We start from the raw sequence: 13,992 nt of genomic DNA, 5'->3' as shown, positions 1-13,992 counted from the left end.
TTTTACTTTACATGGAGCCAAACATAATTTCCGATATAATTTTTGCGGAATCTCATGCCACTGGAACTGATCGCGTGAATATTGCTGCCATTCGCCCGCCTGCAGATGTCAGGGTCTGAAGTGAACAACCGCCTCAATATTTACAGCTCTATACACGCGGAAGTGTTTGGGTGATCCTGCATCCAGTCTTCCAAAATTAACATGGGACGATCTTCCTTTCCACATGGTATTGAGTTGCCGCGATTTTACTGATTTCACAGACAAATCGAGCATCTTCAGTAAATGGAGTGATTTCAGAGGCGCAGAAACCCTCAGTTGGCCAAGCGTGTCTCGCCAAACCGACGTTCCTCGTTAGTATAGTGGTTAGTATCCCCGCCTGTCACGCGGGAGACCGGGGTTCAATTCCCCGACGGGGAGAGTTTTTACCTCACCAGAAAAAAATTGTGAGTGATGTTTTAGAATTGGTACATCGGCTGTCGAATCCGCCAAGGCACACCGCCCCAGAGATACAATCAACAGTGCGGAATTGAGACCGCTCTTCAAAACCGCCTGCACCATTATTTCTGTGCAATGCGTGGGTCGGCGAAACAGACACATTACCTTCTTCATTTCCCGTATTTGACCCTGTAAAAGAAAAACGCTGCCTTCAACATGCGCCATTTGTCGCACACGATATGCACTCGCAAAAACGATACAATTCAAAGAGATTTCTCCAACGGTCAACTCAACCAACTCGTGAATAATAAGACAATCAAGCAGGATCGGACAGTGACTCGCAGCTACTGGTTAGGAACAGATTCGCCGATACAGTTGACCTGCACCCCGCGATATTAAACAACGACCTTCGAACCGCGATGAAAATGCAAAAACTGTACACAAAATGTATAAATTTGATGAACCGGATCATCTCTCAACACGCATCAGCCTCATTCCAAGAAATGTCTTGTAAAGTGGCGCATAGTGGACCCTTCTGAACCGTGGTTCCTGAATTTGTCTTTCATGTCTTCTTTGCTTCACTACTCTGTCTATTTTTACGAAGTAAAGGGGAACGAAATCTCATTGACAGTGTACTGAATATCATAATTGCCCCACGCAGACCCAGTCCCGCAGACACTGTGCCCTGGGCCGACACACTTCTGACACGAATGTAACCAGCGTCGACGTGATTCGTGATTTTGGAACTTGCCGATTCCATCTCTCTTCATACTGTGTCGTGATGATGAACAAGACAGTTTAATTCAATGTGTTTTCTGGGAAAAGCAAAAATACACATCTCCTCATTTGCACAAAAGTCTGATGTATAATGTTGCTTGCTGACTATATAAGTAGTGGCCCTGTTTAGGCAACTGGTTAATTGAAATCGTTTTTACTTTACATGGAGCCAAACATAATTTCCTATCTAATTTTTTGGAATCTCATGCCACTGGAACTGATCGCGTGAATATTACTGCCATTAGCCCGCCTGCAGATGTCAGGGTCTGAAGTGAACAACCGCCTCAATATTTACAGCTCAATACACGCGGAAGTGTTTGGGTGATCCTGCATCCAGTCTTCCAAAATTAACATGGGACGATCTTCCTTTCCACATGGTATTGAGTTGCCGCGATTTTACTGATTTCACAGACAAATCGAGCATCTTCAGTAAATGGAGTGATTTCAGAAGAGCAGAAACCCTCAGTTGGCCCAGCGTGTCTCGCCAAACCAAAGTTCCTCGTTAGTATAGTGGTTAGTATCCCTGCCTGTCACGTGGGAGACTGGGGTTCAATTCCCCGACGGGGAGAGTTTGTACCTTAGCAGAAAAAAATTGGGAGAGATTTTTTAGAATCGGTACATCGGCTGTCGAATCCGCTAAGGCACACTGCCCCAGAGATACAATCAACAGTGCGGAATTGAGACCGCTCTTCAAAACCGCCTGCACCATTATTTCTGTGCAATGCGTGGGTCGGCGAAACAGACACATTACCTTCTTCATTTCCCGTATTTGACCCTGTGAAAGAAAAACGCTGCCTTCAACATGCGCCATTTGTCGCACACGATATGCACTCGCAAAAACGATACAATTCAAAGAGATTTCTCCAACGGTCAACTCAACCAACTCGTGAATAATAAGACAATCAAGCAGGATCGGACAGTGACTCGCAGCTACTGGTTAGGAACAGATTCGCCGATACAGTTGACCTGCACTCCGCGATATTAAACAACGGCCTTCGAACCGCGATGAAAATGCAAAAACTGGACACAAAATGTATAAATTTGATGAAACGGATAATCTCTCAACACGCATCAGCCTCATTCCAAGAAATGTCTTGTAAAGTGACGCATAGTGGACCCTTCTGAACCGTGGTTCCTGAATTTGTCTTTCATGTCTTCTTTGCTTCACTACTCTGTCTATTATTCCGAAGTAAAGGGGAACGAAATCTCATTGACAGTGTACTGAATATGATAATTGCCCCACGCAGACCCAGTCCCTCAGACACTGTGCCCTGGGCCGACACACTTCTGACACGAATGTAACCATCGTCAACGTGATTCGTGATTTTGGAGCCTGCCGATCCCATCTCTCTTCATACTGTGTCGTGATGGTGAACAAGACAGTTTAATTCAATGTGTTTTCTGGGAAAAGCAAAAATACACATCTCCTGATTTGCACAAAAGTCTGATGTATAATGTTGCTTGCTGACTATATAAGTAGTGGCCCTGTTTAGGCAACTGGTTAATTGAAATTGTTTTTACTTTGCATGGAGCCAAACATAATTTCCGATCTAATTTTTTGGAATCTCATGCCACTGCAACTGATCACGTGAATATTGCTGCCATTAGCCCGCCTGCAGATGTCAGGGTCTGAAATGAACAACCGCCTCAATATTTACAGCTCAATACACGTGGAAGTGTTTGGGTGATCCTGCATCCAGTCTTTCAAAATTAACATGGGACGATCTTCCTTTCCACATGGTATTGAGTTGCCGCGATTTTACTGATTTCACAGACAAATCGAGCATCTTCAGTAAATGGAGCGATTTCAGAGGCGCAGAAACCCTCAGTTGGCCAAGCGTGGCTTACCAAATTGAAGTTCCTCGTTAGTATAGTGGTTAGTATCCCCGCCTGTCACGCGGGAGACTGGGGTTCAATTCCCCGACGGGGAGAGTTTGTACCTTACCAGAAAAAAATTGGGAGAGGTTTTTTAGAATCGGTACATCGGCTGTCGAATCCGCCAAGGAATACCGCCCCAGAGATGCAATCAACAGTGCGGAATTGAGACCGCTCTTCAAAACCGCCCGCACCAATATTTCTGTGCAATGCGTGGGTCGGCGAAACAGACACATTACCTTCTTCATTTCCCGTATTTGCCCCTGTAAAAGAAAAATGCTGCCTTCAACATGCGCCATTTGACGCACACGATATGCACTCGCAAAAACGATACAATTCAAAGAGATTTCTCCAACGGTCAACTCAACCAACTCGTGAATAATAAGACAATCAAGCAGGATCGGACAGTGACTCGCAGCTGCTGGTTAGGAACACATTCGCCGATACAGTTGACCTGCACCCCGTGATATTAAACAACGACCTTCGAACCGCGATGAAAATGCAAAAACTGGACACAAAATGTATAAATTTGATGAACCGGATCATCTCTCAACACGCATCAGCCTCATTCCAAGAAATGTCTTGTAAAGTGACGCATAGTGGACCCTTCTGAACCGTGGTTCCTGAATTTGTCTTTCATGTCTTCTTTGCTTCACTACTCTGTCTATTATTACGAAGTAAAGGGGAACGAAATCTCATTGACAGTGTACTGAATATCATAATTGCCCCACGCAGACCCAGTCCCGCAGACACTGTGCCCTGGGCCGACACACTTCTGACACGAATGTAACCAGCGTCGACGTGATTCGTGATTTTGGAACTTGCCGATTCCATCTCTCTTCATACTGTGTCGTGATGGTGAACAAGACAGTTTAATTCAATGTGTTTTCTGGGAAAAGCAAAAATACACATCTCCTGATTTGCACAAAAGTCTGATGTATAATGTTGCTTGCTGACTATATAAGTAGTGGCCCTGTTTAGGCAACTGGTTAATTGAAATCGTTTTTACTTTACATGGAGCCAAACATAATTTCCTATCTAATTTTTTGGAATCTCATGCCACTGGAACTGATCGCGTGAATATTACTGCCATTAGCCCGCCTGCAGATGTCAGGGTCTGAAGTGAACAACCGCCTCAATATTTACAGCTCAATACACGCGGAAGTGTTTGGGTGATCCTGCATCCAGTCTTCCAAAATTAACATGGGACGATCTTCCTTTCCACATGGTATTGAGTTGCCGCGATTTTACTGATTTCACAGACAAATCGAGCATCTTCAGTAAATGGAGTGATTTCAGAAGAGCAGAAACCCTCAGTTGGCCCAGCGTGTCTTACCAAACCAAAGTTCCTCGTTAGTATAGTGGTTAGTATCCCTGCCTGTCACGCGGGAGACTGGGGTTCAATTCCCCGACGGGGAGAGTTTGTACCTTAGCAGAAAAAAATGGGGAGAGATTTTTTAGAATCGGTACATCGGCTGTCGAATCCGCCAAGGCACACCGCCCCAGAGATACAATCAACAGTGCGGAATTGAGACCGCTCTTCAAAACCGCCTGCACCATTATTTCTGTGCAATGCGTGGGTCGGCGAAACAGACACATTACCTTCTTCATTTCCCGTATTTGACCCTGTGAAAGAAAAACGCTGCCTTCAACATGCGCCATTTGTCGCACACGATATGCACTCGCAAAAACGATACAATTCAAAGAGATTTCTCCAACGGTCAACTCAACCAACTCGTGAATAATAAGACAATCAAGCAGGATCGGACAGTGACTCGCAGCTACTGGTTAGGAACAGATTCGCCGATACAGTTGACCTGCACTCCGCGATATTAAACTACGACCTTCGAACCGCGATGAAAATGCAAAAACTGGACACAAAATGTATAAATTTGATGAAACGGATAATCTCTCAACACGCATCAGCCTCATTCCAAGAAATGTCTTGTAAAGTGACGCATAGTGGACCCTTCTGAACCGTGGTTCCTGAATTTGTCTTTCATGTCTTCTTTGCTTCACTACTCTGTCTATTATTCCGAAGTAAAGGGGAACGAAATCTCATTGACAGTGTACTGAATATCATAATTGCCCCACGCAGACCCAGTCCCTCAGACACTGTGCCCTGGGCCGACACACTTCTGACACGAATGTAACCATCATCAACGTGATTCGTGATTTTGGAACCTGCCGATCCCATCTATCTTCATACTGTGTCGTGATGGTGAACAAGACAGTTTAATTCAATGTGTTTTCTGGGAAAAGCAAAAATACACATCTCCTGATTTGCACAAAAGTCTGATGTATAATGTTGCTTGCTGACTATATAAGTAGTGGCCCTGTTTAGGCAACTGGTTAATTGAAATCGTTTTTACTTTACATGGAGCCAAACATAATTTCCTATCTAATTTTTTGGAATCTCATGCCACTGGAACTGATCGCGTGAATATTACTGCCATTAGCCCGCCTGCAGATGTCAGGGTCTGAAGTGAACAACCGCCTCAATATTTACAGCTCAATACACGCGGAAGTGTTTGGGTGATCCTGCATCCAGTCTTCCAAAATTAACATGGGACGATCTTCCTTTCCACATGGTATTGAGTTGCCGCGATTTTACTGATTTCACAGACAAAAAGAGCATCTTCAGTAAATGGAGTGATTTCAGAAGAGCAGAAACCCTCAGTTGGCCCAGCGTGTCTCGCCAAACCGAAGTTCCTCGTTAGTATACTAATGGTTAGTATCCCCGCCTGTCACGCGGGAGACTGGGGTTCAATTCCCCGACGGGGAGAGTTTGTACCTTAGCAGAAAAAAATTGGGAGAGAATTTTTAGAATCGGTACATCGGCTGTCGAATCCGCCAAGGGACACCGCCCCAGAGATACAATCAACAGTGCGGAATTGAGACCGCTCTTCAAAACCGCCTGCACCATTATTTCTGTGCAATGCGTGGGTCGGCGAAACAGACACATTACCTTCTTCATTTCCCGTATTTGACCCTGTGAAAGAAAAACGCTGCCTTCAACATGCGCCATTTGTCGCACACGATATGCACTCGCAAAAATGATACAATTCAAAGAGATTTCTCCAACGGTCAACTCAACCAACTCGTGAATAATAAGACAATCAAGCAGGATCGGACAGTGACTCTCAGCTACTGGTTAGGAACACATTCGCCGATACAGATGACCTGCACCCCGCGATATTAAACAACGGCCTTCGAACCGCGATGAAAATGCAAAAACTGGACACAAAATGTATAAATTTGATGAACCGGATCATCTCTCAACACGCATCAGCCTCATTCCAAGAAATGTCTTGTAAAGTGACGCATAGTGGACCCTTCTGAACCGTGGTTCCTGAATTTGTCTTTCATGTCTTCTTTGCTTCACTACTCTGTCTATTATTACGAAGTAAAGGGGAACAAAATCTCATCGACAGTGTACTGAATATCATAATTGCCCCAGGCAGACCCAGTCCCTCAGACACTGTGCCCTTGGCCGACACACTTCTGACACGAATGTAACCAGCGTCGACGTGATTCGTGATTTTGGAACCTGCCGATCCCATCTCTCTTCATACTGTGTCGTGATCGTGATCAAGACTGTTTAATTCAATGTGTTTTCTGGGAAAAGCAAAAATACACATCTCCTCATTTGCACAAAAGTCTGATGTATAATGTTGCTTGCTGACTACATAAGTAGTGGCCCTGTTTAGACAACAGGTTAATTGAAATTGTTTTTACTTTATATGGAGCCAAACATAATTTCCGATCTAATTTTTGCAAAATTTCATGCCACTGGAACTGATCGCGTGAATATTGCTGCCATTAGCCCACCTGCAGATGTCAGGGTCTGAAGTGAACAACAGCCTCAATATTTACAGCTCAATACACGTGGAAGTGTTTGGGTGATCCTGCATCCAGTCTTCCAAAATTAACATGGGACGATCTTCCTTTCCACATGGTATTGAGTTGCCGCGATTTTACTGATTTCACAGACAAATCGAGCATCTTCAGTAAATGGAGTGATTTCAGAAGCGCAGACTCCCTCAGTTGGCCAAGCGTATCTTGCCAAACCGAAGTTCCTCGTTAGTATAGTGGTTAGTATCCCCGCCTGTCACGTGGGAGACCGGGGTTCAATTCCCCGACGGGGAGAGTTTGTACCTTACCAGAACAAAATTGGGAATGGTTTTTTAGAATTGGTACATCGGCTGTCGTATCCGCCAAGACACACCGCCCCAGAGGTGCAATCAACAGTGCGGAATTGAGACCGCTCATCAAAACCGCCTGCACCTATATTTCTGTGCAATGCATGGGTCAGCGAAACGGACACATTACCTTCTTCATTTCCCATATTTGCCCCTGTATAAGAAAAATGCTGCCTTCAACATGCGCCATTTGTCGCACACGATATGCACTCGCAAAAATGATACAATTCAAAGAGATTTCTCCAACGGACAACTCAACCAACTCGTGAATAATAAGACAATCAAGCAGGATCGGACAGTGACTCTCAGCGACTGGTTAGGAACACATTCGCCGATACAGATGACCTGCACCCCGCGATATTAAACAACGGCCTTCGAACCGCGATGAAAATGCAAAAACTGGACACAAAATGTATAAATTTGATGAACCGGATCATCTCCCAACACGCATCAGCCTCATTCCAAGAAATGTCTTGTAAAGTGACGCATAGTGGGCCCTTCTGAACCGTGGTTCCTGAATTTGTCTTTCATGGATTTGGTTTTGGGTAATGAACCAGGCCAGGTGTTGGATTTGGAGGTAGGAGAGCACTTTGGAGACAGTGACCACAATTCGGTGACGTTTACGTTAATGATGGAAAGGGATAAGTATACACCGCAGGGCAAGAGTTATAGCTGGGGGAAGGGAAATTATGATGCCATTAGACGTGACTTGGGGGGGATAAGGTGGAGAAGTAGGCTGCAAGTGTTGGGCACACTGGATAAGTGGGGCTTGTTCAAGGATCAGCTACTGCGTGTTCTTGATAAGTATGTACCGGTCAGACAGGGAGGAAGGCGTCGAGCGAGGGAACCGTGGTTTACCAAGGAAGTGGAATCTCTTGTTAAGAGGAAGAAGGAGGCCTATGTGAAGATGAAGTGTGAAGTTTCGGTTGGGGCGATGGATAGTTACAAGGTAGCGAGGAAGGATCTAAAGAGAGAGCTAAGACGAGCAAGGAGGGGACATGAGAAGTATTTGGCAGGAAGGATCAAGGAAAACCCAAAAGCTTTCTATAGGTATGTCAGGAATAAGCGAATGACTAGGGAAAGAGTAGGACCAGTCAAGGACAGGGATGGGAAATTGTGTGTGGACTCTGAAGAGATAGGCGAGATACTAAATGAATATTTTTCGTCAGTATTCACTCAGGAAAAAGATAATGTTGTGGAGGAGAATGCTGAGCCCCAGGCTAATAGAATAGATGGCATTGAGGTACGTAGGGAAGAGGTGTTAGCAATTCTGGACAGGCTGAAAATAGATAAGTCCCCGGGACCTGATGGGATTTATCCTAGGATTCTATGGGAGGCCAGGGAAGAGATTGCTGGACCTTTGGCTTTGATTTTTATGTCATCATTGGCTACAGGAATAGTGCCAGAGGACTGGAGGACAGCAAATGTGGTCCCTTTGTTCAAAAAGGGGAGCAGAGACAACCCCGGCAACTATAGGCCGGTGAGCCTCACGTCTGTAGTGGGTAAAGTCTTGGAGGGGATTATAAGAGACAAGATTTATAATCATCTAGATAGGAATAATATGATCAGGGATAGTCAGCATGGCTTTGTGAAGGGTAGGTCATGCCTCACAAACCTTATTGAGTTCTTTGAGAAGGTGACTGAACAGGTAGACGAGGGTAGAGCAGTTGATGTGGTGTATATGGATTTCAGCAAAGCGTTTGATAATGTTCCCCACGGTAGGCTATTGCAAAAAATACGGAGGCTGGGGATTGAGGGTGATTTAGAGATGTGGATCAGAAATTGGCTAGCTGAAAGAAGACAGAGGATGGTGGTTGATGGGAAATGTTCAGAATGGAGTACAGTCACAAGTGGAGTACCACAAGGATCTGTTCTGGGGCCGTTGCTGTTTGTCATTTTTATCAATGACCTAGAGGAAGGCGCAGAAGGGTGAGTGAGTAAATTTGCAGACGATACTAAAGTCGGTGGTGTTGTCGATAGTGTGGAAGGATGTAGTAGATTACAGAGGGATATAGATAAGCTGCAGAGCTGGGCCGAGAGGTGGCAAATGGAGTTTAATGTAGAGAAGTGTGAGGTGATTCACTTTGGAAGGAATAACAGGAATGCGGAATATTTGGCTAATGGTAAAGTTCTTGAAAGTGTGGATGAGCAGAGGGATCTAGGTGTCCATGTACATAGATCCCTGAAAGTTGGGAATGGTTTTTTAGAATTGGTACATCGGAAGTCGAATCCGCCAAGGCACACCGCCCCAGAGATGCAATCAAAAGTGCGGAATTGAGACCGCTCATCAAAACCGCCCGCATCAATATTTCTGTGCAATGCGTGGGTCAGCGAAACGTACACATTACCTTCTTCATTTCCCATATTTGCCCCTGTAAAAGAAAAACGCTGCCTTCAACATGCGCCGTTTGTCGCACACGATATTCACTCGCAAAAACGATACAATTCAAAGAGATTTCTCCAACGGTCAACTCAACCAACTCGTGAATAATAAGACAATCAAGCAGGATCGGACAGTGACTCGCAGCTACTGGTTAGGAACAGATTCGCCGATACAGATGACCTGCACCCCGCGATATTAAACAACGACCTTCGAATCGCGATGAAAATGCAAAAACTGGACACAAAATGTATAAATTTGATGAACCGGATCATCTCTCAACACGCATCAGCCTCATTCCAAGAAATGTCTTGTAAAGTGACGCATAGTGGACCCTTCTGAACCGTGGTTCCTGAATTTGTCTTTCATGTCTTCTTTGCTTCACTACTCTGTCTATTATTACGAAGTAAAGGGGAACGAAATCTCATTGACAGTGTACTGAATATCATAATTGCCCCACGCAGACCCAGTCCCTCAGACACTGTGCGCTGGGCCGACACACTTCTGACACGAATGTAACCATCGTCGACGTGATTCGTGATTTTGGAACCTGCCGATCCCATCTCTCTTCATACTGTGTCCTGATGGTGAACAAGACAGTTTAATTCAATGTGTTTTCTGGGAAAAGCAAAAATACACATCTCCTGATTTGCACAAAAGTCTGATGTATAATGTTGCTTGCTGACTATATAAGTAGTGGCCCTCTTTAGGCAACTGGTTACTTGAAATCGTTTTTACTTTACATGGAGCCAAACATAATTTCCGATCTAATTTTTGCGGAATCTCGTGCCACTGCAACTGATCGCGTGAATATTGCTGCCATTAGCCCACCTGCAGATGGCAGGGTCTGAAGTGAACAACAGCCTCAATATTTACAGCTCAATACACGTGGAAGTGTTTGGGTGATCCTGCATCCAGTCTTCCAAAATTAACATGGGACGATCTGCCTTTCCACATGGTATTGAGTTGCCGCGATTTTACTGATTTCATAGACAAATCGAGCATCTTCAGTAAATGGAGTGATTTCAGATGCGCAGAAACCCTCAGTTGGCCAAGCGTATCTCGCCAAGCAGAAGTTCCTCGTTAGTATAGTGGTTAGTATCCCCGCCTGTCACGCGGGAGACCGGGGTTCAATTCCCCGACGGGGAGAGTTTCTATCTTACCAGAAAAAAATTTGCAATGATTTTTTAGAATTGGTACATCGGCTGTCGAATCCGCCAAGACACACCGCCCCAGAGATGCAATCAACAGTGCGGAATTGAGACCGCTCATCAAAACCGCCCGCACAAATATTTCTGTGCAATGCGTGGGTCAGCGAAACGGACACATTACCTTCTTCATTTCCCATATTTGCCCCTGTAAAAGAAAAACGCTGCCTTCAACATGCGCCATTTGTCGCACACGATATGCACTCGCAAAAACGATACCATTAAAAGAGATTTCTCCAACGGTCAACACAACCAACTCGTGAATAATAAGACAATCATGCAGGATCGGACAGTGACTCTCAGCTACTGGTTAGGAACAGATTCGCCGATACAGATGACCTGCACCCCGCGATATTAAACAACGGCCTTCGAACCGCGATGAAAATGCAAAAACTGGACACAAAATGTATAAATTTGATGAACCGGATCATCTCCCAACACGCATCAGCCTCATTCCAAGAAATGTCTTGTAAAGTGACGCATAGTGGACCCTTCTGAACCGTGGTTCCTGAATTTGTCTTTCATGTCTTCTTTGCTTCACTACTCTGTCTATTGTTACGAAGTAAAGGGGAACGAAATCTCATTGACAGTGTACTGAATATCATAATTGCCCCACGCAGACCCAGTCCCTCAGACACTGTGCCCTTGGCCGACACACTTCTGACACGAATGTAACCAGCGTCGACGTGATTCGTGATTTTGGAACCTGCCGATCCCATCTCTCTTCATACTGTGTCGTGATCGTGAACAAGACAGTTTAATTCAATATGTTTTCTGGGAAAAGCAAAAATACACATCTCCTCATTTGCACAAAAGTCTGATGTATAATGTTGCTTGCTGACTATATAAGTAGTGGCCCTGTTTAGGCAACAGGTTAATTGAAATCGTTTTTACTTTATATGGAGCCAAACATAATTTCCGATCTAATTTTTGCGGAATCTCATGCCACTGGAACTGATCGCGTGAATATTGCTGCCATTAGCCCGCCTGCAGATGTCAGGGTCTGAAGTGAACAACCGCCTCAATATTTACAGCTCAATACACGCGGAAGAGTTTGGGTGATCCTGCATCCAGTCTTCCAAAATTAACATGGGACGATCTTCCTTTCCACATGGTATTGAGTTGCCGCGATTTTACTGATTTCACAGACAAATCGAGCATCTTCAGTAAATGGAGTGATTTCAGAAGCGCAGACTCCCTCAGTTGGCCAAGCGTGTCACGCCAAACCATAGTTCCTTGTTAGTATAGTGGTTAGTATCCCCGCTTGTCACGCGGGAGACCGCGTGCAGATGTCAGGGTCTGAAGTGAACAACCGCCTCAATATTTACAGCTCAATACACGCGGAAGAATTTGGGTGATCCTGCATCCAGTCTTCCAAAATTAACATGGGACGATCTTCCTTTCCACATGGTATTGAGTTGCCGCGATTTTACTGATTTCACAGACAAATCGAGCATCTTCAGTAAATGGAGTGTTTTCAGAAGCGCAGACACCCTCAGTTGGCCAAGCGTGTCGCGCCAAACCATAGTTCCTTGTTAGTATAGTGGTTAGTATCCCCGCCTGTCACGTGGGAGACCGGGGTTCAATTCCCCGATGGGGAGAGTTTGTACCTTACCAGAAAAAAATTGGGAATGATTTTTTAGAATTGGTACATCGGCTGTCGAATCCGCCAAGACACACCGCCCCAGAGATGCAATCAACAGTGCGGAATTGAGACCGCTCATCAAAACCGCCTGCACCAATATTTCTGTGCAATGCATGGGTCAGCGAAGCGGACACATTGCCTTCTTCATTTCCCATATTTGCCCCTGTAAAAGAAAAACGCTGCCTTCAACATGCGCCATTTGTCGCACACGATATGCACTCGCAAAAATGATACAATTCAAAGAGATTTCTCCAACGGTCAACTCAACCAACTCGTGAATAATAAGACAATCAAGCAGGATCGGACAGTGACTCGCAGCTACTGGTTAGGAACAGATTCGCCGATACAGATGACCTGCACCCCGCGATATTAAACAACGGCCTTCGAACCGTGATGAAAATGCAAAAACTGGACACAAAATGTATAAATTTGATGAACCGGATCATCTCCCAACACGCATCAGCCTCATTCCAAGAAATGTCTTGTAAAGTGACGCATAGTGGACCCTTCTGAACCGTGGTTCCTGAATTTGTCTTTCATGTCTTCTTTGCTTCACTACTCTGTCTATTATTACGAAGTAAAGGCGACGAAATCTCATTGACAGTGTACTGAATATCATAATTGCCCCACGCAGACCCAGTCCCTCAGACACTGTGCGCTGGGCCGACACACTTCTGACACGAATGTAACCATCGTCGACGTGATTCGTGATTTTGGAACCTGCCGATCCCATCTCTCTTCATACTGTGTCTTGATGGTGAACAAGACAGTTTAATTCAATGTGTTTTCTGGGAAAAGCAAAAATACACATCTCCTGATTTGCACAAAAGTCTGATGTATAATGTTGCTTGCTGACTATATAAGTAGTGGCCCTCTTTAGGCAACTGGTTAATTGAAATCGTTTTTACTTTACATGGAGCCAAACATAATTTCCGATATAATTTTTGCGGAATCTCATGCCACTGGAACTGATCGCGTGAATATTGCTGCCATTAGCCCGCCTGCAGATGTCAGGGTCTGAAGTGAACAACCGCCTCAATATTTACAGCTCAATACACGCGGAAGTGTTTGGGTGATCGTGCATCCAGTCTTCCAAAATTAACATGGGACGATCTTCCTTTCCACATGGTATTGAGTTGCCGCGATTTTACTGATTTCACAGACAAATCGAGCATCTTCAGTAAATGGAGTGATTTCAGAGGCGCAGAAACCCTCAGTTGGCCAAGCGTGTCTCGCCAAACCGCAGTTCCTCTTTAGTATAGTGGTTAGTATCCCTGCCTGTCACGCGGGAGACCGGGGTTCAATTCCCCGACGGGGAGAGTTTTGTACCTTACCAGAAAAAAATTGGGAATGATTTTTTAGAATTGGTATATCGGCTGTCGAATCCGCCAAGGCACACCGTACCAGAGATGCAATCAACAGTGCGGAATTGAGACCGCTCATCAAAACCGCCCGCACCAATGTTTCTGT

General features: G+C 45.0%; 5 non-coding genes across 5 annotated transcripts; all 5 read left to right on the top strand.

Annotated features, from left to right (window-relative positions):
• The first annotated feature begins 345 nt into the window (after positions 1 to 345).
• trnad-guc (transfer RNA aspartic acid (anticodon GUC)) lies at positions 346 to 417 on the top strand. Its single transcript has one exon. It is a non-coding gene; the product is annotated as a tRNA-Asp (tRNA).
• A 2,654-nt stretch (positions 418 to 3,071) lies between these two features.
• trnad-guc (transfer RNA aspartic acid (anticodon GUC)) lies at positions 3,072 to 3,143 on the top strand. The gene has a single exon. It is a non-coding gene; the product is annotated as a tRNA-Asp (tRNA).
• A 4,021-nt stretch (positions 3,144 to 7,164) lies between these two features.
• On the top strand, positions 7,165 to 7,236 carry trnad-guc (transfer RNA aspartic acid (anticodon GUC)). The gene has a single exon. It is a non-coding gene; the product is annotated as a tRNA-Asp (tRNA).
• Positions 7,237 to 10,746: 3,510 nt separating this feature from the next.
• On the top strand, positions 10,747 to 10,818 carry trnad-guc (transfer RNA aspartic acid (anticodon GUC)). The gene has a single exon. It is a non-coding gene; the product is annotated as a tRNA-Asp (tRNA).
• Positions 10,819 to 12,406: 1,588 nt separating this feature from the next.
• Positions 12,407 to 12,478, top strand: trnad-guc (transfer RNA aspartic acid (anticodon GUC)). The gene has a single exon. It is a non-coding gene; the product is annotated as a tRNA-Asp (tRNA).
• The last annotated feature ends 1,514 nt before the right edge of the window (positions 12,479 to 13,992 follow it).

Source organism: Scyliorhinus torazame, chromosome 25, assembly GCF_047496885.1.
Source record: "Scyliorhinus torazame isolate Kashiwa2021f chromosome 25, sScyTor2.1, whole genome shotgun sequence".
NCBI classification, from domain to species: domain Eukaryota; kingdom Metazoa; phylum Chordata; class Chondrichthyes; order Carcharhiniformes; family Scyliorhinidae; genus Scyliorhinus; species Scyliorhinus torazame.
This window is presented reverse-complemented; position numbering and strand designations above follow the sequence as displayed.